We start from the raw sequence: 26,581 nt of genomic DNA, 5'->3' as shown, positions 1-26,581 counted from the left end.
GCATTCGAAGGCAAACGCAGTTATTCTGCCCATAAGTATCGCCCGTGTTGAGCATCTACTATGCGTAGAAAATTGTGCGGTGGCTTACTTCTCGAAAGAAATGAGTTAGTCAGACTTTTGTTGTGAGTAAGTAAATACGTCATCTTCTTCTTCAAGTGCCATCTCCGCGGCGGAGGTCGGCAATCATCATAGCTATTCGGACTTTTGAGACGGCTGCTCTGAAAAGTTCATTTGATGTACATCCGTATCACTCTCTCAGGTTGCACAGCCATGACATTCTACGCCTCCCTATGCTTCTCTTTCCTTGGATCTTTCCCTGCATAATCAGTTGGAGCAAGGTGTATTTCTCTTCACGTGTAATGTGTCCGAGATATTCTAATTTTCTTGTTTTTATTGTATTTAAAATTTCCATTTCTTTGTTCATCCTTCCTAGAACCTCTTTGTTTGTGACGTGTTCTGTCCATGATATTTTCAGAATTCTCCTGTACACCCAAAGCTCACCCAAATACGTCATAGCAGACGCTAAAAAATCGTCAATAGTAAAAGTAAGTACATAATATTTAGCATGTTTCTGTGTATGATCAGTGCATTTTAGTGGTAAAAAAAGGTACTAAATTGAAATTGTGATAAATTGATGATAGGTACTACAATAGTTCTTTGGCCCTAAACACAAGGTATCATTGATGATAACCTAACCCTGTAGGATTGAAGAATTTTGTCATGACGACTACGGGGAAGATTCCACTTGATTTTCACACGTATGAAGGTAAAGGCAGATTTATTGAATACAGCTAGAATTCAGGTACTTACACCAGAACGGCTGGATATCGGGGGAAGGGTTGTTTTAAAACTTACTGATACTCTGCCAGTAGGAGTATCTATTTTTGTTGACAGATATTTGACGTCAAAAATATTGATGATGCATTACATTCACGGAAGCTTTATGTAACAGGAACGTTAATGAAACATAGAATACCAAAAAATGATGTGACATTTAAGAAAGATAAAAATCTAAGAAAATCAGGAAGAGGCTTCCACGATATGCTCGTTAACAAAGACAACAAAATAGCTGTTACAAAATGGTTTGATTCCAAACCAATCTATATGGCTTCATCAGCATTTGAAGCTGAACCCTTGGGATTGTGTAGGCGCCGGTCAGTAAAAGATAAAAAATACATAGAAATAAATCATCCAGCAGTAATTAAGCACTATAATGAAAGCATGGATGAAGTATATTTGCTGGATAGGATTATGTAAAAGTACCCTATGAGCAGTAGAACAAATAAATGGACAATACGATGTATTTACGCCTTTATTGATTTTTGTGCTGCAGCTAGTTGACTACAATACAAGAAAGATTGTTTAGCTACAGAAACTTCCAAAAAACATATTCAAGATTACCTGTCATTTAAGTTTTCGCTTGCTAGGTCGCTCTTGTACTCCAAGAACAGAAGTGAACCCACATCCGACGAAAGTGACGAAGAGAATGAAAATGTAACCAGAAAAAGAAGAAAGACTGCATCAATTCCTGATAAACGCTTATGGTCAAAGGAAGCTAAACACCTCCCAGAATTCGTTAATAAAAACCAAAAATGAAGATCAAAATGCAGGTATCCTGGATGCCGCAACCTGACGGTTTTTTTATGTTGTAGTGTCAATAGAAATTGTTTTACTAAATTTCATCAATAAAAAGATAAGTTGTTGAAAAAAACCAAAAGGGTTTTTTTTATTTTTTGTTTTTTATGATTATTAATCCCAAATTGTAGCATTCTGTTGATTGGCAACAAAAAAAATCACTGCAATTCATGTTTGGGCGCAAGGAGGATATGAAAAAAGGTTTGAGAAGACGTTAATTCCAAACTTGCCGAAAGACAATGAAAACGTTGTGTGTTAATTAACGAGAAATATCTCAGATTTATTTCTCATTTGTTTTTTTAGTACTGTACGTACAGTACATTTCAGTTATGATCTTCTTGTGTATTTTATGTATGTATATTTATCGTGTCGTATAGGGTAAACTACTTGCATTTTTTTGTATATATTTATATAAGTATTTACGAGGTATTAGATATTGTATGTATACAGACATTTTTTATAGAATTAATTTGTTTTTTTCTTGTTTATCCTATTATTTAACTCAGTTAAATTAATGAGTAAAATTTTTTTAAAAACGAACCGCGTACAGTCCTGATTTCTCAGTCTTTCGCCAAACTACCACACACCTTCCACTGTGCTGACATGAGTGGCATCGCTGCACGCAGTAAGACCAACACTGCACTCTAACTGTAGCTTCTACTATAGGAATAATATGAAAGTTATTAGTTATGTCGAAAAACTAAAAATAAAAACTCCATTTTTTCCGCTTTTTCTCAATGATTGCTATGTTTTAAACAATAAACATTTAATTTTTAATTTATAGCTACTCAAATATTACGTAAAATTGAATAACGAAACTTTTATCTTATATAATTTTTGTATGAGCAATATTTCTCGAGTTATAGGCGAAAATATTTGCGCAAAAAGCAAAAATTTTAGGTAGTTTTCAGATTTGATTAAATAAAAAATTAAGCACAAGGTTTGCGACTGGCGTATATCGTGATTATTGATATGAGGTATATTCTGAAGCGATTCCAGCAAAAAATAGACTACTATGAAAAATATCCAATTCAAAACAGATTGCGCCATGACTAAATGAAGACTCTCTACAAAAAACGTTGTATTAATTAAATACTAAACTTGATATTAATAATGAAATCTTTGAACTAGTAATGAAATTTGAATATAATGTAATTAAGTAAGAATTATATTAAGCAAGAAGTGAAGGAACAAGTGACAAAAGCAAGTACAACAGGAGGACGTCTTAATTCATGTAATGATGCATAATTTATATACTAAAATATTGTTATCTTATCAAATAAGTCGATAAAAGATTTAACTGAAAATAAATATTATCTGTACATAACGTTTACAACTCCATTATAGTTTACAGAATACTATTTAATTACTCAATTTTTAATTCTTCTAGCAATTACATTTTTCTTGAACATATAATTTATTATTTAAATTACATAAGAAGTTTTTGTTTTGTTGCAGGTCTCCAACCTTTTCCCACGATGGAGGACAGTCTGACTTACTTCGCTGAAAGACTTTGCTACATCAGCCCGACGAGAATGTGAAGTCAAAAACCCAGACGTTACGTTTCAGTTTTTCAAGTTCACAAAGGTGAGGTAGATATTATGCTGTTATATCACATTATAAAGAAGTACTGCGAATATTTCACGAGACATTTGAGGCCACCGCATAAAGTTATACGATTTTAGCACGCTGGAAGAAAGTGATAAGATTCTATGTTAATATTAATATATCTATTTTAAGGCAGAATGGAACCTTGAATCATTTTATTGTATTTATTTTGCTAATTGCCTCACAGTTATCGTAAAGATTACACAACGGAGTTACCGATTTTTTTCAACTCATATTTCTACGTACCCTACTTTGACGGTACACTAAAAGATATACAAGCTTTATAACAAATATGGTTGAATATAACATTCACGTTTATATACTACTCTCCAAAATTAACGGATCACCCAAAATGGACCATGATTTTTAAACTATATTTCTTCTGAACCTTTAATAATTGGATTTCCATGATTTATTTTTCACAGTGTAGGTATATTTCTAGTTAATGACTATATTAATGTTTTTTAAGAATTGTCAACGTTTTACTTATATACAGTGTGTAAAAATACAGTTGTGTTTTTTCATCTAATTTTGCAACACCCGGTGGAATGTTTTAGAAACAAACGCTACATGTTATTAATATTTTAAGATTGCTTCATTCTTTCTTCACATTTTGGTAAAAAAATCATTACGATACGTTTATTATCAAAAAAGAAAAGTATGTTCAAAGCATTGCGTGATTTTTTACTCTCCAAAATTAACGCCCGACCTCAACTCTACCATAATTATTAAGCTATTTTTCTTGTGTATCCTGGATTGGATTTCAATAAATTTTTTTGCTCATTGCAGACTTATTTCTAAGTAATTACGGTATTATTGTTTTCTGCGAAGTGTCAACATTTCATCTAGATACGGGGTGTAAAAATAAATTTTATTTTTCATCTTATTTTGCAACATCCTGTGGAATTTACTTAAAGCAAATGCTACATCTTAATCTTAATACTTTAAAAAAGTTTTATTTTTTTTTCAACATTTTCGTAAAAAAATCATCGATATCTTTATTATCAAAAAAGAAAAGTACGTTCAAAGTGTAACGTGACTTTATTGAATTGTAAAAATTCAACATTCAATTTCAAGAAATCTGAGCTAAGATGAATGTGGTCTGGCAATTACTTTAGCTGATGTAGGCTTGACCATACGAAACGGCGTGGATAAGGAAGAGGAAAACTTACAACACCACGACAAGATCAGTTTATCAGGCTTCGTACTATAAGAGAACGTTTTCTCTCAGTGACAAATGTTCATAATATTCAAATTAGTAGAAACACTATATAAAGGCGTCTCGCTGAACAAGATCTTCATATAAGGATATCAGTCAGAGCTTTAAACGTAAATCATTGTAGAAGTAGATTACAATTTGCCAGAGAGCACCTTGACTGAAATGTTGATGACTGGAAGTACGTGTTGTTCACTGATGAATCGTGGTATTGCTTATATAGCTCAGTGTGAGAGTTAATCGACGGCCAAGAGAACGCTACGCACAGTGTAATATATATGACCTATTACTTTATTCAATGGTGGATCTGTAATGGTTTGGGGAGGAATACCTCTTATAACGCAAACGGACCTTGTTGCTTTACGAAGAGATTTCTTAACAGGTGAAAGGTATATTAGACATTTTGTCTAACCATGTAGTTCCATTTGCTTCTTACATAGGAAATAATTTTCTTTTCAAAAAACGATGAAAAAACACAACTTTATTTTTACACCCCGTATACGGGAAAAAGGTTGATATTTTTCAGAAAACATTAATACATTGATTTACTAGAAATAGACCTATAATATGCAAAAAACATCATCAAATCTAATCATTCGTTTAGAAGAAAAATAGCTTCAAAATTTTGGTACATTTAAGGTGGTGCGTTAATTTTGGGCATTAGTGTATTATACTATATTTCTTCCAGATTTCTAAAACCTTCTCTTCTTCTCGAAGGCTTCTCGATCTTCTGCAATGTATATGTCAACCATATCTATCTGATGTTTTTATTATTATAGTTTTTTTTTGTAAACTTGGTCCGTTGGGTTTTTGCACAAGAAACGGATCATTTTTTAATAAAAAATGTTCTTTTTGATTAATTGTCACTTCCACGGAGTTCAATTAATCACTTCCTGCAAGTACTTCGGAATTTTGGTACTAACTTGTTTTCTGCCATTATAAATATTTTTTTCTAATCAAATGTACAGCTGGTTCCTAAAAAAACTGATACGACTCTTAAAGCGTATTTTGTAGAAAATTGAGCAGTGTATTTTGAAGGATATTATTTACATACTGTCACTCTCACTGCCAAATCTTAAAATTTGTCAGATAACTTATTCTGTTTAGCCTCAAAAAATGGCTCGACATGCTAGCAACCAGCTAAAAGCAAGAATTGTAACGAAATTAGAAGACAGCTGGTCACTATCTGCCGTAGCGAACCAGTTTAACGTAAGCAGAAAAACAGTTTTTAATATTAATAAAAGATGGAGAGAACAAGAAACTCTCGAAAGAAAGCAAGGTTTTGGAAGACCAAAAATATCTACCGCTCATGAAGATCGTACGCTTTTGGAGAGATTAGAAGAGAATCCTTTTGAAGATGCGAAAACTGCAACAATGTTACAGTTTCTGGGAAGAAAGACAACTATATAAACTGTTGGTTTTTCATTACGTTTCGAAATTTACAGTAACTCTGATTTAAAGGCGTAATCCGGAAAATTGATATTATTTTTAACTAACCAATCTAACCAATTTTTTATGCTCGGTACGTTCCACGACTGTTTTGGTTGTTTCTCCAAAATCTCCGAATGGTAAGGTGCATTATCTAAAACTATAACTTATGGTTTACTTAGACTAGGTAACAGTTTCTCCGCAAGCCATTGAACAAACATATCTGCATTCATGTTTTCATGGCAATCAGCAGATTTTGATTTTGAAGAAAAAAATCAAATCTGCGTTTTCTATAAAGCCTTCTTTCTCTCCTGCATGAAGAATGATATGTCTTTTGCCTTCGCTATCTGTGTGTTTCATTGATTCTATGCTGTCACCTTGCTAAATTCTTTTAATTCCACCCTTTGCAAATATTAATGTCTCATCTAAGTATACGAATGTTGCATTTTCATATTTAAGTCTAGTATATTCTCTCAAAAATTTAGTTCTTTTGTGAACCACACTACTCCTTTCGCTTAAAAGTAAACTATTATTTTCTTTTTTGAATTTAAATCATAAATCTCTCAACACTTTCCAAATACTAGTCCTCTTAATTTCAGAAACATGTCTTTCTATTATTTTGACCAGTAAAGTATCTAAACTGACATGTTGATTGTTTTCACGTATTCGATTTAAATATTGCGAATTTCAAATTTTTCTCCATCAGGTATGTCAATGCTCCTAGAATGTTTACGAGTTGTTTTCTTGTCTTCGTGATACTCAATCACAGTAAGATCTTTTTGAGAATCTCTTGAGAGTCTTCATTATAGTTTTTAGCTTACTTTCACTTATCCCGAGTGCGTCACAAACGCGTTGATTTGTACATGATAATGACTTTAAAGGTCCACCATTGTCTCTTTCCATGGTAAAGTATTTATGCACGTTTGCAATTAATTCATCAATATCCAACTTACGTCTAGGCATGATGATAACTTGAAACTACACGTTTGAATTACAATATACTGATATTAGATCAATATGACACAAACTTTCTAACTGTTGTGCTTGAGCGGTAAAATATAATATAACCGCTTACAAAGATCCTAAACGCATTAAGCAAATTAGCCTAGTGATCATTAGGAATGCCGATTGTAATTTAATTATGTTTGATAAAAAGTTTAAAAAGGGTTGGAAACCGTACATAAACAAATTAAAATGGTTCCCACAATTATTTTAATTTTAGTATTTTCATTTGAAAATTAAAAGTTAAATATATTTACCAAAACCCTAACTTTAACCCGTAATCGCAGACGTCTTAAAAACGGCGCACTCTAATAGACATGTGGTCGATCTAACTGGACGTGTACGAACTCATCACTATATAGCCCCCCATAAAATTATTAGACCCTCGGAGATATAGTAAACTGATCACCGGCATCCTTTGGAGATTGGTAAACTCATCACCGCAGATAGGTAAACTCATCACCGGGATTTTTGCCTGGTTTCTAATGCGAAAATTGCCTCTTACCTGTTAAACTATTCGTTTATGTAATAATTTAATAAAATCAGAAATTATTTTAAGCAAGTTGCTTTAAAATTTAACTGAGATATTAATATGTCACACGGTGTGGCCTATTAGACGTATCTGCCAATCTAAATGGTTTTGAGATCTAAAAATTTAGTTACATAGGATTTCGATAGTGAACTTTAAAATGAAAATATTTGTCAACATTTGCTATTTTTGTTTATATCGGAAGTAGTCCCAACTTCGTTATTTGATTTTCATTGCATTTTTATATTCCTCATTGAATTCTCGAAATAATTTGTTAAGCATATATTAGGTCTAAGTCTTATTGTTTTGGCGTTATTTGACTATCTTGAAAATAATAGACGATTTTGGAGAGGAAGTAAATATAAAATGTCTAAAAAATAGGAAAAGCTAAAAACTTGAGTGTGCTATTAGTGCATTGAAGTCGAAGGAAACTTCGACTTGTACAAAGATCCCACAATTAGAGTGGGATTGAGTGGAGTTTATTAAAAGCAATTTTTTTACATGTTTTGGTTAGTTTTCGCCATTATTTGTAGGAGTCAGATGAGTTGTTCATTTCATTTTATAAACATCATGCCAATTATCCTCAATTAGTGTAAGATACAAAATAATTTTTATTCTGTAATTTATACTAATTTTGTTTATTGTAGCACCCTGATGATACATATAAAGATTTGCGAAAGCTTGGTAGACTAAACAGAGTACTTCTTTGTCCTATCTTCAGCTGCACACCCAAATAGTTATGTTTTGAAGTCTAACTGATCAGCGTTGACTACAAGCATTTATCGCTTTTTCATATATATATATATATATATATATATATATATATATATATATATATATATATATATATATATATATATATATAACAATGTGTGACTTTAAACAATTTAATTAGAAATCTCAAAATGTAATATCAGAAAAGGTAATCTACAGCAACAAAGTGATATTATGCCTTGCCTACAAAAAACATCGTATACAGTTAACTTAAAGAACTTAATTAAATTACGCTGATTTTTTTCTGTTTGATCAGGATGATTCGCGAAAACCAGTGCGAAACAACTAAACAAAAACGGTATAAAATTTCTACTCACCAGTTGTATGACATTTAGCCTTACACCCTTTCGTCGCACAAGTCCACAAAAGGCAATTCGATTTTTTTAGAGTCTTTCGCAATTGAAATTTGATATTATTGATAATCATTATTTTTTATTCGCGTTGGCTCAAGACGTAATCAATTAGCAGTTCACTATCCATGTTGAAGAAACAAGGGCAAACGAAGAGAAATTTTTCTTTTCGCATGATTTTAGGTAGCTATCAATAGAATTTTGTGGAATTCCCAAATAAAAACCAATAAATTGCAGTTGCATTTAAGACATCTGGATTTGGATTATACTGTGAAATTACCAAAAACTAGCCGTTTGCTGGGATTTTATGGTCTATACCTGATCCGGGGTGCAGGTAGGCCAGTGATCAGTTTACCAATCTCTTAGGGTCTATTTTGAAAACCCCACTTTTATGGCGGTGATGAGTTTGTACTATGTAAGAGGGTATTTATGGTAATTGGTGATGAGTTTACGTGTACCCATCTAACTACCACTATTTAAATTGACAAAATGTTAAAACTCCGAAGTATTTTTTAACAAAAATTAAAAGTGATATTTTAGTACTTTGTATATCTACTTTGAATATAAATTATCCTTAGCACGGTAGTATTTGTTTCAGAAAAAAATTATTAAACAAGTAGGTGAAAGTAAATTAAATTAAACATTACGCAAGAATACTATTTATTAAAAAAAAATGCAACAAAATATGCAAAACTATGAACAACAGGTTAATGACACATATATTTATTTTATACCTAAAATTTAGCAAAGTGTTAAACATTATGGAGAACACCAGTGCAGTTTACCGTGCCTTTTACTACAACGAAAGGTTTTCTGTGAATTCCGTTAATCGTTTAGAGGTGTAAGTTGGTTGAATGTACTGTGTTTAAATTCAAATATGGTTGTATAAATTAATCATTACATTTTTCCTCCCCTGTATTCATCCGATCCTAATAGTACCGCTGAGGGCTCGGAAATACATATCGCCAGAGAAGAGCACCAGTCGTTGAAAAGAAAAGACGCAACCCGGCACGTGAACCCATGCACGCATATTGAATTGATTTCGTTCGTTGTTTTGTAGTGCAAACCCTGGTAATTAGACCCAGCGGTAAGTTTTTACCTAGTTTTACCTAAACCTATAAATTGTCTTTGATTGTTTATTGCAACCATTTAAATTTTAATAATTATTTGCACATATGAGGAAAAGCCCATTATTTTCTCGCCAGAGTTATCGAAGGAATAGTTCTGTTAATTAAGTACTATTAATTTGTAATAGTACATTTGTTTGTTAATACCCCACATACTGTACTTCGGATTATTAATCAAAACTTACTGTACTAGACTTTAACAAAATATTTAAATACCTTAAACGATGATGTAATGAATTACTTAAGATTTGATATTCGTATTTTCAAAGTAGCTCGCATACTAAACATCTTATAGACTTTGTGTTGTGCTTACTTTAATTACTATTTTTAATGAGATTGTAAAATTAGCAATTAAATATTATAACGACGCGACGTAGATTTTTACCCTAAAATACAGAAACAATAAAAGCATCGTGTAAAATAAATCTGATATCATTCTGCATAATAAACATAGGTGACAAGTTAATTAGACTTTCAACACTGCCCACTACTCTTACGCGCCGAAGTCAAAAACCCACAGTATTGTAAAAAAGGATAATTAACTAATTATAGAACCTGTTGACACCAGCAAAGTACGTCAGTTATTAAAGAGTTCTTATATACTAAAAATATCTGATTGAAAAACAAAGCAAACATCGTTTAAAATGGTTTCTAAGAAAATTATTTAAAAAATAAAAAATGTTATCACTGCATATTAATACATTTTTAAAAGAATAGGTAATTAAAGACAATAGTGAACAAACTTTAAAGTAAAGAATACATTAAGGTATATCTTAACTAAGATTGAACCAAGCAATGAACAAGAAATCATAAAAATTGGTTAAAAAAAACATGTCAATATAAAAACCTTTGGTTTCTATATTGACATGTTTTGGTGGATTTGGGTGAACCTCGATGGAAATATTCACCAATAGTTATAAAAGTAACGATCGGTGATCATTCTCTTTGCTACTTTCCCTATGCGATATCGGCTTATTTAATAAGCTGTATTTCTTTATATCTGTATTCCTCAATAAGTTCCTGTCTCAAATCATATCAATATTAATCTTCTTCACAGATGTGTATTGCTTAAGTGATTCTCACCAAGTCTTCTTTGGTGTTTATCTCCTACTCCTTCCAGGAACGATAAATCAGCGATTTTTCGCTGATTTATTATAGAATATTATTTTAGTATATTTTAGTTTCCTCACGTATCCGTTTTTCAATTACTCTTTCCCATATTTTGGTAGTGTGACTATGTAGTTTTATGTACCTCTAGATTGTATATTATTGAAAATATATTGGTTCTTGTATATAAGTACTAAGATACAGCTTCTCTATTCATCTAGTATTTGTCCAACTTCCATAATGTATTTATTAAACCTGCTAGCTATATTTTTCCTTCCTCCCTTAACGCTTTGCACACTTTCCCAGATATATCGTCTGGTTCAACAGCTTTACTTTTCTTTATTTTTTGTAGTGGTTGAGCAACTTCCTTGTTTTGTTATTTTTGTGATTATGGCTATTAGGGTCTTCACTAGTTGTACTAGTTGTCTGTGAAATTCTTCATTTAATAAACTATCAAAGTATTTTTTATATCGCCTTTCAATATCGTTTCTTTTAATAGTATTTTATAAGTTTACTCCTATATACATCTAGTCTAATTAAAATCTGTTGCTTCCTTTTTGACGACCTTATAATTTCGAAGATCTACCACGACCATCTCTTTTTATTTTATTTCTTTATTGAAGTGTTTCGCTTAAGTGAAGTATTTGAAGTTTATGCACTGCAGTATTTTTAATAATACTATACATATTTTTCCGAATTGTATTATAAAAACCGACAAAAAAATTTGCAACAAAATCTGTGTAAGTATTTAGGGTCCCTTATGGGCTCTCATACTGAATTTCTGTCAAATTAAAAACTACTTAAACTAACATAGAAGAATTGTTGGGCCTTTTCGATTTCCTTATAACATTAAATTATGAACGAAACTTACTCGAAAAGATTTTTGTCGGGATTCGCAGGTGCACTCACGATATGGTAAAATATTGTTAAAGAAACTGACTCCCATAAAAATATAGACAAAGATAGTGAAGAGGAAAGTTGTGTCATACTATCGCTAAGAAATTTTTAATAGAACAATTTCCAATATTAACACTGTCTTAATTTCATAAGAATGAAGGATATTCAATAGTAAAGTGCAAGTTGCGACTGTCAAATGATTTAGCTATGCTTGTAAATTATTCAGATATACGACTAATATGATAACAACTAATTTATGATCTTTTGTCCATAATGGAAAAAGTCATCCTCACACCCTTTTGACAGCCATTGAAATTCTTGATTCCACAGCTGGTAATATGCCATTTTTTTTCTCCAGATCCTGATTTCAAGTTTCCTATTGTCGTCATTTATGTGGCCTTTCCCTTTCTACTACGAATCTGTTCCATGGTCTGTATTTCATAAAAATATAATAGAAGAAGGATCACATAATATATGATCTGCCCGGTATTTCTTCGTTATGGGCTTATATCCGTCTGGGCGTTTTTATGGGAAGGAGGTGGTAAATCTTCTAAATCTCCCGTTAGGATGACCTGGCGTGTATTAAATTCAGGTTGGACGATCCCATCCGCACGCAGTTCCCCTAGAGGAGTCATGCTCACAGATAAATCTAGAGCTCCTTGTCTGCCGACTAAAATCTACCCGCTTATCCGGACTACTCATGCGGTAGATCCTCTCCAGACCGGTGCATCATATAAATAGCCCGTCTTCTCTCTCTCTCTCTCTCTCTCTCTCTCTCTCTCTCTTTATCTCTCTTATCTTTTTGATGCAGATTTCTCTCTAATATTTCCTTCTTTATGACAATTTGAGGTATTGTCCCCAGTATTGCCTTGTATTTAGTCTTTTCCCTCATTGCTTCCTGCATTATGGTATTTGCACTTATCCTACCTACCTTCCTATGTAATTCGTTTCTATCCTCGTCAAACATTCTGCACTCCAATACACAGTGATCTGCCATTTCAACCACTCCACAGTCTGTGCAGTTTTCATTCGTAACCTGTCCTATCCTTTTCAGGTAGGTCCTGAAGGAACCGTGTCCTGTTAGGAAGTGGATAAAAAAGTAATGTGTCTTATTCTTTCTATTACTTCGTTATTCTGCTAGTCCTAGCTAATATTTTCTCCTGCTCGTTCTTCCTGTAGGTGTCCGTCCTTTCCTTCACCATCAGGTGGATGGGTAACATACCCGCGATCACTTATATGGTCACCGTTGATGTTGTCTGCATTCACGTGCTACCATTAGTAGTGCTTTTCCTCTAGCACCTTCCTATATTTCTTAATGTTAAGCACTTTGTGCCATACCGGTTTCGCGTAGAGTACAGTAAAGACCACTTCTATTAAAAGTTTCTTTTTGGCAGTCACTGGTTCACTCACTTACAGGCATAATGCTTGTCAGCACCTCAGTCCTCTTCTCTATCCTGCTAACGAAGTATTGAACGTGCTCACCAATAGTTCAGCTCGTATCTAGGACTACTCCCAAGTAGTTTACTTTTTTGGCAGGTAAGGGCCTTTCTCCGTTTAAGTCAAAAACTATATGGTCTCTAACCCTCGAACCCTTGAGAATCATAACTTCAGTTTTCTCGGCTACCAGAATGAAGTCCCTGCTTCTCATCTACGTCTTCATTTTGTTGAGGGCTCGATTCTCTTTATGCATGATTGAAGAATTTTCGTTGTGCTCCTCCAGCACCACCATGTCATCCGCATAAGGTATTGTCTGTGCACCGACGCCCAGGTCGTTCTCCACTCGGTCCCAGTTTCGTCCGGGATGCTGCAAATGTTATACTGCAAAGGCGATATAACAAATGTTGAACTCGATAGAGGATCGCTAACTTTAATGTATTGTTGTGATCTGTTATATTCTAAATTCTAAACAGAAGATATCTATGGTGCATTGTATTCGGGATTTATAAGCTGCAGTATAACATTGTTTCTTTCTAACGTTTTGGCTGCAACTGGGATAGAATAACCTGCTGCAGTTCCTGTCACTCCTTACTGATGATCTTATTTAGATTACTTATGATTGAGTGAATGGAGAGGCAGGAGGTTACGTCGTCTGGTTCTGCGTCGGTATTGGTAATGCATGTCGCCGTTGCAGACAAAATGTCGGGAATGAACAATTCTAGACCACGGCCTTTATAATCTGAGTACAATGTATCACAAAACAACTGCCGCAAAAGCCTACTCTTCTCCAGAAATGATAAACCTTGAATTTTCTACTGCGTGAAATATTATTCACAGACCTGTAATATCAATGTTTTTGTATGTAATTGGGCTTGGATATGAGTCATTTCTATGTTATTTGAAAAATAAATGGTATGGTGAACACTTAAAAATACTATTATTTTATTATGTTATAATCTATCATTTAATTTAAATTTTAAATTTCGCTAAAATACAAACTGTGTCTTGGGAGGAACACGATTTTTTTTTATTTAATTAAAAAACACCTTTCGATATTATTAATCATCGCACCAAACGAGTACTCTATCATATTGCTTATTTTTAGAATAATCTTGGCACACTACAACTCATCCAGGTAAAAACTTGATAAAAATAAACTATAAAACGGTTCTTTTAAACACATTACAAATCAATTTTTTTGTTTTTATTTTAAATAATTCAACTTTACCTAAAGATATATAACACAAATGTAAATGACGTTGAACAATATACATAGTTATTGTTACAAAAATATTTTTTTTGCCCGCAACTTTATTTAAATATTAATTAAATAAAGTATCTTAGATGGAAATTATTTTTACGTTGTAGTACCTTCTAATTATCGGTAGTAGGAATCAAATTAAATGAACTCACCAACCCATTTCTTAAGGATTAAGCGACTTTGGCGCTAATAGTCGGCCTCACTCATAGTTCGGATTCTGTGGTTCGGGAATTCAATGGCTTCGAAGGGAAGCTACCCGTCTTTCTAAATCACGTTTGTTCCTAATCTCACCGAAGCAGAGGATTCGAATTATATGGCAAGTTCGAAGTCTGAACTATATTTCACAGTGTGTAGCGTGTTGAACATTTTAACCGTTTAAGAACATTTTACGTTTGCTTAAACTTTATTTATCGTGTGTATGAAATACTACTGATTCTATTACATTTGCTTCTATTGAAAATTGTATTAACCCTTAAGTACTGACATATGAATATTGGAACACAATTACTAACATGTAGTCTGTGAGACTACCCTAAATAAAAACAATTTTTTGGTATGTTTTTTGTGAAATTCAGTGAAATATATTTTAAACGTCTGAGTTACATTCCTTTGCAATAACATATTTTCAATAAAATGTCAAAATGTAAAAATTCCAAAAACCAATGCAAAGTAATTGAAAAAAAATTATTACTTTGGAAATCGAAAAATATAAACCAAGTGTCACACTTAAAAAGTTTACAGTAAAATAATAATTATAAATTATTATTAACTAATTACTATTTAAATGGGAATAAGCCACAATTAAAGGTTACAATACTGGATACGAAACTCAGGTGAGGTAGAAAACCAACACACACCAACAGATATTTAAATTTCAAATCAAATCACAATATTAATATTAAAAAGGGAATTATTAAATCCTTATACGATATAGCCAAAGTTACTTGTTCTAACGAAAATTCGTTCTTGGAGGAAAAACATTTGTTAACATCTGTTTTATTAAAAAATTATTATCCTTTATCGTTTATAAATAAGGAATTTTCAACAATCGATCGAATAAAACAAAACAACTTAGAACGAGATCCTACAGCATATGCAAGAAATAATACGAGCAAAATAACAATACCATACATAAAAGGATTATCGGAAAAGCTTAAAAGGATAGGAAATAAATTTAACATTTCAACAACATTCAAAACAACAAACACGTTGAGATCTATTTTGTCCAAAACCAAACCTAGCAATGAACAAGAAAGGACAAAGAATTGCATTTATAAAATACCTTGTGAATGCGATCAGTTTTATTTAGGTGAAACATTAAGACCATTAAATGTTAGAATAAGTGAACATCAATCCTATATTAAAAATAGAGAATTTGATAATCTCAAATCTGTAAACACGCATGGGATAATGAACATGATTCATCAGGGTTCAATGAAATGATTCAAATATAGTCCTAAAAAAAACGGATGGTAAAAAGAGAAAAATCAAAGAAGCGGCTCTAATTATGCTAAATGAGACCAAATGATTCCTCGGCAGAATGTAGTAGGATCTGGTTACCCATATTGAAAGAGGAAGTTATTAAAAGGAAAATACCAGTATTGGTAAGTCAGTAACATATAGAGAATACATCATTTATGTTTTTTAAATAACAAACATATAAAATCGGAATTTGGTGTTTATTGAAGGTAAACTAAATGCACGATCAAATACTTACCATGTCGGGATAGTATTATGAGGTTTTTTCCTGGTTTTTCCCTCATAATTTACTATGGAATCACTAACAGGAGAATTTTACTGTCATCATGGCATGTATTTGTCTTTTTAAAGACGAATTACATGTTGTGATCTTTTCTGACGGATATTCTCAAGTTAAAGTTAATTTCATGTAATCGAATGAACTATTTTATAAGTAAAGTCGTCCCAGGAACGCAACTCAACAATATTGGCAATATCATTTTAAAGTCGTCTACTTTAAAATGTATAAGGTATGTCTGAATTGTCAATATAGATGAGTCAGATAAAATTAAATTATTAGAAGAATTTTTCACTAAATAACAGAAAACAAAATTTGTTTAATTTACTAATGTTTGTATTTTGAGAACGATTTCCGAAGTGGAAATTGAAACGTCAATAAACGTATTTTAACTTTTAACTGTGGCTTATTCCCATTTAAATAGTAATTATATTAAAATTATAATAATAGTAACTATAATACAGATCTTGTATTTCTTAGGGGATATAACAAAATGTATATGAAGTAAACACACACTTGAAAAAGTGAATTAAACATAAGATAACAATTGTCAAAGTACATAATTTTCATTACTCTTTACTCATCTTCTGCACATCGAATACATACTCGTTTTGTACACTTCAGGCATATCGGTTTTTTTCAATTATTTACAAAGGTGTTTAGTCATTCTTTTTTTACTTAGGCAAATCGAGCATATTTTTCTTTTTTTCCAAGATGTCGTCATCTACAAGATCTAACGCAGTTGTTTCTTGAATACCTAATACCCTACGTATACAAATTTTTGTTTGTCTTGGAATATGATTCATGGTTTCCCGTCTTCGCATATGTGGTTCTACTAACTGTTTTAGAAAATTAGATTTTTGCGATATTGTAGGATTGTCTTTGTATGCCTGATGAACTATATATGCATTGCTGCAACATATATCTACAATTCTGACAAATAATCCCATTGGTCATCTTTGGGTACGACGTCTGTAAGTACTTTTGTAACATTTCTCATCTAGTATTGTCATCATCATCATTCAATCTTCGCTTATCCACTGCTGGACATAGATCTCCCTCATAATTTTCCATCTATTTCGATCTTGTGCCTCTTGCATCCAATTCCTATGACAACGTTTTAGATCGTCAGTCCAACGTGTTGGTGGACGACCTCTACTTCGGTAGGCATCAGTATTGTAGAACGATACAATTTCCAGCTTGTTTGTTTTGAGAATCAGTGTCTTTACAATGGTACATTGAGGATATAAAAATTGTCGCTTTTCCTTTTTTTCCTGCATATGACAGCAATGTCATCTGTTCAGTAAAACCATATAGGGTGCTTCCTATCTCCCTCTTTCTATTTGGTAGAAAAGAATGAGGAATTTCCTTTTTATTTTTTTTTCATGGTTCCCATGTAAGTCAAACCATTGTTCCTTCAAAGTTGCACTAACTCAATCGATGAAAACCAATTATCTGCGGTAACATTTCGGTTTGTTTTAACAATGGACGAGAAAGTCGTAAAACAGATTAAGTTGGTTTCGAAAGTTTTTTTTCATCTTCTGATAGTTCACGCCCATCAGAGTCCTTCCCACAATATATATATATATATATATATATATATATATATATATATATATATATATATATATATATATATATATATATATATATATATATATATATATATATATATATATATAGCTATTGTATAAATGAGCGTTCCACACATCAGTTTGAGACCACAATATTTGTCGGGTTTGTTCGGCATAAACATTTTAAATTTATATCTGCCTTGAAAACTAACTAGCATTTCATCGGCACATACAGTGTAGCCAACTGAATATACGTTATTTTTTGACAATTTAATACAAACTTGTTAAATATTTCTGATATTGTAGCAGTTAGAAAACGCTGTTTTCGTTCGATAGGATTATCAAAACAAAGACATACTAACACTCTTCACGTTCTGTATTTTTACTCATAACGCACTAAAAAAGTCTCTTCCGGTACCGTCCGCAGCAAAAATAGTGCGAATATACTCATGATATGAGTTAAAAACGGCAGTATAAATTAGCATACCCAAAAATGCTTTTATTTCAATCAAATCCTTGTCACGAATTTCACTTCTACCAGTTCTTTTGTATTTTTCGTTATAACTACAGATTTTAGCGTTGGTCCACTGAATAATTTGCTCAATCATCTCTGTAGAAAACAGTAAATTCCAATTAGATATTAGATAATCATCTTCCTCAATTTTTTTGTCTTCATCACTCTCTTCCGATATTTCCGATGCTGTATCGTGCTCACTTTCGATAGCACAATCATATTCTACACTCTCTATTTCACTTCCACTACTATCACATTCTTCATACCATTTCTTAACTGTTTTTTCATAAATTCATGCATAAAATGCACACTCTTTGAGGAATATGCTTTATTACTCATTTTGACCACTTTTGACTATCACAACGTAACAGTAAACAAATAACAAAAATACGACTAATGACAGTTACTCTTGTCGCAGTCTGTCGATACTGATGTATCGTCTGATGAATCTGTCAGACGATACTGATCTATCGTCTCACAAATTACGTAACTTTTATTGTCGGATAATTTCGGTTCAGTTCGAGATCTATTTTTAATATTTAGTATATACGTTTGTTTTAATACCAGTTGAGAGTTGAGAGTATACTGACGGAAAACTAAATCTTTTATTAACTACGGTGGAAATTACAGTTTTAAAAACAGCCGTAGTCTGATAGACTACGCGTCAGTACTTAAGGATTAATTTGATGATTTGTTAATCAAATATACATTACTATTGATTCTATATTTAAATTGCTTTTAGTACTATTTTTATTAATAATCTTTGTATTAGGTTCAATATAATTCATCTATTTTACGTCTGATTGACGTAAAATTGACCTTTATCAACAAGAATTATTGATTTTACCACCGAACAATAGTATTATTATATGTATGCATATTTTTTACCTTTTTTAACGTGTATAATAGTATATTGTTTTATTAGGAATTAAAATGATACTTTTTGTGGTGAGGCCGTACGTTTGACGACATCAAGCTGAGGCACAAAAAGTCATTTTTACTCTGGTTTTATGGTACTATAGTTACTGCTATTGATTGTTATTTTACAAAATAGGAAAAATCTCCGATGTTTGCGCTACTCGTTAAGTGTTGTGAACGTTTGTGCTTATTGTCGCCCAAAAGTACGAGTATTATGTCTGATTCCGAAGATTCCCCGGCATCGTGAGTTCCCCCAGATATTTTGTGTATATACTTTCGTAACGTTAAAAAATAATAATATTTTATGCCGGTATTTCTTATCATACTCAACCAGCAATCGAATTCTAAAATTCCTTTGTTATTAATGTGTTTTCACACTTCCTGGCTACCTAAAACCAGATAATTTATTAACAGCCTGAGAGGGTAATAATTTATTCTTTTGTGAAATTCTGATCGTTTGTATTAGTGTCGCTTTTATAATCACGTTCGTGATACTTTTATATTCGACTGTAAATAAATGTTTTAGTATCTTTGGCCGCGTGTGCTGAACCAATCGTAAATATCCAGACTTCCTTTCTGCTGGCCTCATATGTTATAAAGAGGTCATCGTATGTGCAGAAAACAACAATACTAACATATCCAATGAAAACTTATTTCCGTTATATCATTCTTAATATCTACCCACCCTAATGAAATTCTCACAGACAAAGACTATGAAGAAGAAAAGCATATGACGTTTGACATTCAAGCTACAAATGTAACAATTAAGACAGCAAAACAATAGCTCAAGGTAAGTGATTTTTGTCCACTCAGATACAATATTTATATTCCGTCTATCAGTTAATCTCTTCCATATTTCATAGTATGACTAAGTAGTTTAATGGTCCTATAGTTTATACATTGTTATTATTTTCCTTATTTTTGTAAAAATATTGACTAATATACTATTTCTCTATTAGTAGGAGTATATTACTGTAAATTAAGCAATCACTTCAAAAAATCATTATGAAGGATCAAAACTCAACGATAATTATTAAACACACAGATTGGAACTAGTCAACTGCTGGAAGATGAAATCAATCTAGTAGTAACTCACAAATTACCGAAGCAATGAAATGAAGAATTAAATGCATTTACCAATGAAGGATGGAGTACCAATAATGTTAAAAATAAGAGCTCGCCCCGAAATCAGACTTTCATATTTTTGTGTAACTTTCTTAACCAGAAAGAATCACCACGTTTAAATCGGCTGAAAATATAAAGAAAAGTACTTACACCAAATTAGATAGAACGGTAAGACAGATCAACGGGATGTTGACGTTCGGAGCAATCAAATGTTAATTAAAAAGCGGCTCCATACTTATACAAGGGAAACTGTGATTGCCAATCCGAACAAAACCTGGGACAGACTGGAAATTGTGAAACAACATTATATATACTTGGAAAAGTTGGAGCTCATTCATAAAAACCGGATAACTGAAGTTATCTTACCTGGACGAAAACAAACAGCTTTTCACTGCCAACACAATAATATTTGAACAATAAAATTAAAAAAAAAATCATTCACAATTATACAGTGAAATATAATAATTATTTTCTGTCTTCTATATACAGTACGTAAATCTTTCAGCTGGACATAGGTAATATACATTGAGGTCATTCTGGCAACTGCTCTTTCTTAAGGCCACTGCTGTCGTCAAGGCCACCTGTTGGAAAATCATACAATTTCAATGGCGTGGTTGTTTCATTATTTTTTTTTTAGAATTGAGTTATTTTATATTAATTTATTTCTATCATTATGCCTCTGTTAGTGCCTTAATCGTTCTGTGAATTTTGTAATTATCCGATCTTACCGTACTATTATGGGAATATAGGTACGTGGCTTTCTACGATTAAAGCTTTTACCTGATGAATTCCTTAAATCCAAACATATCATTGAAAAATGATTCATGTTATCTAAAAACTGTTATTGATAAGTAAATATGTGCTGCGACAGCGAAAATAGTACCACCATGAAATTCATACTTTATTAAATTTTTGTTTATTATTGAAAATTAAATGGTCTGGATAATATCTTAGTGGGAGTTGCATAACCGGTAAATGATCAATCAATCGACAAAAATGTTATCTAAAACATGCAAACAGTTTTTGCAACCAGTGTTTATTGTTGTTGTTATAGTATCGGCTGTTAAATTTGTGTTCGATTGTTTTGTCTTAATAGTTTTCGTACTTATTTTGGTAATTAGTTTTTTATTTTTATTTTGAACTAAGACAAAATATTCCCGTATATTTCATCAGTTGTTCGTAGAATAAAAATAGATATAACCAGTGGTATAAGTTCATAACATCCACGTTATAGACCCGTCTCACAAGACAAAAAACAAATTATCTGGAAGATTGCCAAAAAAACACTTACCTTCTTCAACAGGAGCACCACAGGAGCGCTGACGAAAACTTGTTAGGTTGGATGAGGCCCAAAAAATCCTCCGCAGAACTGTACATTCATTTTTCTTCGAAAATGGTGCTTCTGTCAAATCTACGTGAATTATTATGAAAAGCATTACAAGATGTTAACTTTCGATATACAAAAGGATGCAAAAGTTCAGGAAATTATATCCTGCTGACGTAATTATCTACGCTTAAAATATCGTGCACCCACACGAAAAATTTATAACCTCGACGAGACTTTAGTTAACGTCGGACAAACAGTCGCCAAAGTTTGGCAAGATACAACAGTAATAAATGCACAACAAGCCTTTATTGAAGGTTTATTGACAAGATTGTGAGTGCCGTCAGCAAATGACCACCCTCTGACTGTCGCTCATATTGGCAGCGATGCTGGTTTTCTGCAAAATGGTGTTCTTGTTTTTATATCGAAGAAAACTGGGGACTATCATGTAGACGTGAACTCCATATGATTCGAGAAGTGGTTCGAGAACATTCTACGGCGTGCAGCTAGTAACTCTGTCATAGTATTGGATAATGCACCTTATCACAACCGCCTTGTTAAACGCATTCCAACGATGACTGATAGAAAAACCATGATGCAGAGCTGGCTACAAAAAAAAAATGTATTTCGTTTACAGAAGATATAGTAAAAGCAGAACTAATGACAATAATTAAGGAGCATTGTGGTAGATATCGTCAATATGCGGTTGATTTAATAGCTTGACTTCATGGTATTACTGCTTTCAGACTTCCACCTTACCTTTGCAAGTTAAATCCAATAGTCAATTGATAGTCCAAATCCTGGCCAGAAAACAAAGACTAGTAACAAAGTTACGTAACAATAAAAAGACTAAATAGTCTGCTACTTGGCCTAGAATACGCTGGTGTATCGGAATACTTATGGATAAGCAGTACTACAAAAGATAGGGGTTTGAGGCGTATTACTCACTCCACGTTCCATACAAGTGTTTACGCTTAAAAAACCAAAATATAAGTAGTTATAAATTAAAATGTTTTCACTAACAATCGTTATGTTTGTTACTTGACAATTAATTATCATCTAAACAAAATATTAAAAAAAAAACGTTGTCTACCTATTTTCATTTTATAAAATAAATGTCTTAAATAAATTCAAATGTCAATACAAGACTTCTAAGATGCCTTTATGAAACGCTACTGATACAGAGGTTAAAATTACGAATTCGCAAAAATTGTGCTGACCAAATATTAATTTGCTAAAACATATCGTGAATTCGTCTGTTTTTACAGCTGGCAGCTGGCTCATTGAAAAGGGCGGCATATTACCCATTAAAATTTAAGGAGAGCTATCAAAATGTTGTGAACCAATATTATTTTGATTTTCTTATTAGTAAACGGCGTATTTGATTTACACCTCGTACAATTCAAAAATATCGTATTACTTACATGTTTTAATTGACAAAAAATTACTCTATTACTCTTAGTTGTAGACTATCGCTTAGTGTCGTGAGATATTGACATAGACTCGAGAAAGCGCAGTTGCCACACTTACCTCAATGTATATGACCTATGTCCAGCTGAAAAATTTACGTACTGTGTAATTAAAACTTCCCTATATTAGAAGAGTCTAATAAAAATCATGTCATAAAATTTGTTATTTTCTTAAATCGAATATAATAGTTTAAGAAAAATTGTGTTTGCCATAATATTATATTAAATAAAACGATAAAAAACTGCTTACCTCAACCGTTTATGTATTTGTTTTAATAAATATTTAAACGTTTAATGGACCATAAAATGGTGCATTATACGGAGAACCAGTTAAAAAAATTACTTTGTTTTTTTATTATAGATAGTTATTTTTATTTTTCTATTATTTTTTTGTATCATATTTAATAATTTTTTATTCACTGGACTTTAACACTTGGGAAATACGACGCATTTGGTAGTGGCAATGAATTTCTTTAATGTGCATATTGTTCACCAAGATTATCTTTTGTCACCAGTTTGAAAAAGTTCTAAGAATTTTAATTAAAATCCTAACAGTGGTGGCTGATTTTTGCATATATGTAATGTTCATTACATATATGTAATCATATTCAACTACATTATACTGACTTGTTACTTTGATCCAACTACGTAATCTGTATGTTTGCAAAACAGTCACAGATAATCAACTACGTAAGTACTTAATACACCAGAAATTATATTCAGGAGGTAACGAACTGATAACATAACGATGACATAACACAGCTATTACATCTGTTGGTCCATCACTGTACAAAAACAATAATATTTTTATAGTAGAAGATGAATCAAGTGACGATATCGGATAAAAAATCCATTCATATTAATTGTTAATCCCCGAAGAGTCGTAAAAAATACTAATAAATGTTAAACAGCAACATAAAAGCTGGAAGTATGCATATGAACGACCGTCACGGACCCGTCATACATCTCATTAACCTCGTTTTTTATATTGTTATTAATATTTTCGGTCGTCCAGACTCTTGAAATATTCGGTAAGTGTTTTTTTTTTTCAATTAATCACTTATGGGGAAAGTACGAGGGAAATTCGAATGTATATTCCGAATATGGATAGTGGATAAATGTCCATGAATCTAAGGAATCGAAAAAAGAACAGAAAGAGTAGTTTCTTGGAAGACTTACGAATGTCGTTACCGACATATATGAAACTAGGAGTTTTCGTTTAAGATGGCTGTGAAAGTTGTCAAATATACAGCATTTTATTGTTATGTTTGATTAGAATTACTAAGTGGGAAAATAATATCGACTTATTAATTAAATTATTACGTTTTTTGACAATCGTTACGAATCGAATCTTTTAGCGATAGATATTCTTTTAATTGTTTACTTCTCATTTAACCCTTTTTTGTAAAAATAAACTTTTGAATAGTAAAAGTAATTCATTATGGATCATTAACAAGACAATAAATGTTTAAAAAAAATTTTCTTTACCAGAAGAGCTGTAAAGGGTGGTAGATATAGCTACCATTGTGCATTTTGACAAAAAACAAATGCTTACTGGGCAATGGTATATATAGCAACCGGTAAAAACCATTACAAAAATTTATTAAAAAAATACTTTATTTCGAAAATATAAAAAAAAAACTAAATACAGGAATATTTTAAATTTATTATCTTCTATCTACTTATGATAGGATGCAAAGCAGTCTTTACATAGAGCAACGTTACAAACTTGACAAAACAAATTGCTGCGTGTTTGTTTCTTTTTAGTTGAAGCACAAAAGACACAGCGCCTATAAGTTTCTTTGTTAGATAACTGTGAACCAGCATTCAAAGTTGAGTTTGATGGGGGTCCAGACTTTTATCTGAAAGTAAAAGTGTTAATCAAATTATCAGCTAGTTCACTGCGGAACTGTAATGCAATCATAATCTTAGCACTTGAGTTTTTTTTTTCAGAGTCTCCTTATATAAAATATAGCTGTTTACTATCGCTGCGTCTAAAAGGTAGTCAAATATTTTTATCTACCAACGTCTTGATTTCGATACGATAGACTAGTTGGTATGATATTGATCGAATAAATCTACTCCACCCAGGTATTTGTTATAATCGGCTATTGCCTGAGGACATGGTACTTGATCTCTCTTTCCGGTTTTGTTTGTTCTCAAAACCTTAATTTTTTCTTAAAAAAACACTCAAGTTTTGTTGATAAAGCTCTTTATCGACACATAATATTTGTTTTGGAAAATATTTTCTTGTTTGCCTTACAGTGCCACAAGCAAAAGTTTTCTTTTCCAGTAGTTTTTGCATTAGTGGTATTGTGGTGAAAAAATTATCAAAGTATACGCAATAACCATGATTTTAATATTTCGACGTAAGTTCTAAAACAACACGCTCTCCTAACATACCGGACGTTGATTCAATGGCTTTTCCTTGATATATTTGAAAATTTAGCACACGCCAATGCCCAAAGTTTAAAGCTTCTTTTTATGAAACCGTGACATGTACTATTTTTGTGATGTACGCCCTTTGAAAGCACATATGCTTTTTTCAATAGATAGATGTCTATATGGCGTAAAAGCCTCTTGAAAGGTCTGTGAAAGATGGTTTATGAGTGGCCTAAGTTTGTAGAGCCTACCAAACTCTTTAGTTTTCGGTTGGGGAACATTTTCATTATTGTTTAAATGCAAAAATCTCACACGTTCAACATAGAAGTGTGAGTTGCTGGACCAGTATGACCTTATTGTTGGAAGGTTGTAGAATCCCATTTTTACAAGTATTCCGAAGAAAGCGTCAAGTTCTTCCATATCCATAAAAAGTTGCGAGTTCTTCTGGGTAGCGTAGAGGTTCGATTCTATGGAAATTGTTTGACAGATGCTCTCATTAAAGACAACTCTAAAGAAGTCGATTGGCTTACTCGAATTAATGTCAACATTCACGCTTATAGACTCAGTAAAATCAAATGATTCGAAAAGAAGATTGGGGATGCTTTTTTTGGACCACCCAAAAGATTGATTTAAAGGAGCAGGATCTTGTTCTTGTTTCTCGTCTTTATCGGCAGCAGTTAAGGAATTTGTTGCTTGAGTTAATGTTAACATTTGTTCATCCTCATCTTCTTCATCAAAAAAATATTTTTAGGAAATAAACTGCAAGGGCTGCAAAGAGTGGTAGATATAGCTACCAGTGTGCATTTTGACAAAAAAACAAATACTTACTGGGCAATGGTATATATAGCAACCGGTAAAAAAAATTACAAAAATATACTAGAAATAAACTAGCCAACTTGTGTTTGAAACCAAATCCATCATCTACATCAAAGTCAGAATCTTGATCCAAATCATCAAAATCTTCGTTTCCGCTGGAATTATTTGTCTTTCTTGTAAGAGTACATTGGCGCACGCTTTTCTGTACTTAAGTGCTGTACTGAAGTACTGGAACATGTCAGCTGGCTGTCGATACTAATAGTCAGTTGTAGTATAATAGTAATTGTAATGACAAATAGGCCTAATCAATAATTTAAAGTCTGGTCGATCTT

General features: G+C 32.2%; 1 protein-coding gene across 5 annotated transcripts in view; it reads left to right on the top strand.

Moving 5' to 3' along the window:
* Positions 1-26,581, top strand: part of LOC140436664 (uncharacterized) — a 604,390-nt gene that overhangs the window by 471,935 nt on the left and 105,874 nt on the right. For all 5 annotated transcript variants that reach the window (XM_072525674.1, XM_072525672.1, XM_072525675.1 and 2 more), the window contains one exon: positions 3,094-3,222. The gene's annotated coding sequence lies outside the window, so the exon portion shown is untranslated. The remainder of the gene's footprint in view (positions 1-3,093; positions 3,223-26,581) is intronic.

The sequence above is a fragment of the Diabrotica undecimpunctata genome, chromosome 3, assembly GCF_040954645.1.
Source record: "Diabrotica undecimpunctata isolate CICGRU chromosome 3, icDiaUnde3, whole genome shotgun sequence".
Taxonomy (NCBI): Eukaryota; Metazoa; Arthropoda; class Insecta; order Coleoptera; family Chrysomelidae; genus Diabrotica; species Diabrotica undecimpunctata.
This window is presented reverse-complemented; position numbering and strand designations above follow the sequence as displayed.